Source organism: Poecilia formosa, unplaced genomic scaffold (assembly GCF_000485575.1).
Source record: "Poecilia formosa unplaced genomic scaffold, Poecilia_formosa-5.1.2 Scaffold2, whole genome shotgun sequence".
NCBI classification, from domain to species: domain Eukaryota; kingdom Metazoa; phylum Chordata; class Actinopteri; order Cyprinodontiformes; family Poeciliidae; genus Poecilia; species Poecilia formosa.
Window position 1 is genome coordinate 3,444,563 of NW_006799941.1, and position 1,880 is coordinate 3,446,442.

Genomic DNA, 1,880 nt, shown 5'->3' on the forward strand with positions numbered 1-1,880 from the left:
TTTTTAATGCTGGTTAATTAGCAACTTGCTGAGGGTCATAAACCAAACACAAGTGGGGACTTAAATGTAGTTATTTGAGTCTCTACGAGTCATTTAAAAACTTTATTTTACAAGTGCTTAAGGCCTTAACTTTGTGTACGACACCTGAGTTCATTTGCAAGTCTCTCCTGTCAGTCCAGGTTAACCAGTGATTTATTATAATGTTTTCGCTTCTTTTCTCGTCAGACATCTGCTCAGGATGGGAAAGGTGTGTGAATCGGACCCACCAGTGGCTTTGGGTTACCGGTGTCCATTTTCGTCACCTTTCTGTTAAACAGATGGGGGATAACGTTTCAGTCTCCTAATCCTTTAACCGTCACCCTCAAAACACTTTCATGTAAGTCGAGTGGAAGCAGCCTGAATTGGTGTGTGAAATAGAAATCCAACAGATTTACCTTCACAAGTGGAGCGTTACGGCTTGATGGTGGATGATGAAGATTATACGAGTGTAGTCTGCTTCCACACTCGCAGAAAGAGAGAGAGAGAAAAAAACAGAGAACCGAGAAACCACAGCTTCAATCACCATATCTGTATCTAACAAAAACATCATCACTTAAAACTACACAGTTTTTAAATACATTTATTAGCTGGGAGGTGAGCGAGTGTACATTTGTTTCTGCGTATATCTGTGGTTCAAATTGAATAGTTCTCTCTTAGAAACCGTAAAAAGCGTCACATCAGACAAAATGCATGCCCTATTAAATTACTTGAATTCAGTTGATATAATCGGCACTTTGGTGAAAACATGCCATTTTCACCAAAGTGACACTTTTCCGTTCTTCCAACTGAAGAACAATTTCAATTTTTCAATCGTAAAATTACAATTTTTGAAATTACAAAACAACATAGAGCTGAAACAAAATATCACAATATTACCAAAAAAACAAAATAAATACAAAAACACAAAGGTAACACATGCAACTGGACTTTGGTGACATAAACTTGGTTTAAGTGTGATAAAATATATATATACATTATATAAAAGCTTAAGTTATCACAATTAACCAAAGTGTGCGATGATTTAGCTCAGAGCTTTTTAAGGTGCCTTACCTGAAAAGTTTCAGTGTGATCATGTTGGTAGATAAAAGCTGTTCAGACAGCAAAAATGAGTCCTGCTCAGTTTTAAACAGAGTAGAAATTAAACATTTCTGATAGTTGGTTTTAAATTAATCACTTTTCAGGCAGGATTTTGGAGACCAAACGTCAGCAGGATTCAACTTTTCAGGATAGAGTCATTTGCTTTGCCGCTCAAAGACATTCTTACCAGGTTATTCTGACCTTGAGTGTGTTTGTGTGTCAGAATGACATGAAATGTTTTCACTGACTGAAAATGCAACCAACACAGTTAATGACAAATTACTTAATTTTATCCCGACACATTCAGCTTGGATAATGAAATAGAGCCCTGGAAACACTTAAGAGATCACTTAAAATGATCAGTTTCTCTGATTTTACTCTTTATAGGTTTATGTTTGAGGATGTTTGTTCTTTTAGTCTATGAACTACTGACAACATGTCTCTGAAATTCCAAGCAAAAATTTAGTCTTTATTTAAATAAAAAATTGACAAATTGCTTTCAGATATCAAATAATGCAAAGAAAACAAGTTCATATTAATTTAGAAACAACTATAATGTTTTAACTCAGGAGTTCAGAAATCAATGTTTGGTGGAATAACAATGAGTTCAGTGCTGAGGGCTCTTCAGTTTTACCAGAACTGTATGAGTCCTAAAACAAAGGACTCATCTTTGTTCTTAGGAATCATATCTGCTTTTAGAAAATCAGATAATTTTTTTAATGTAAAACACATCTGATTTCCTGTAAGCTCATAAAATCCTATCT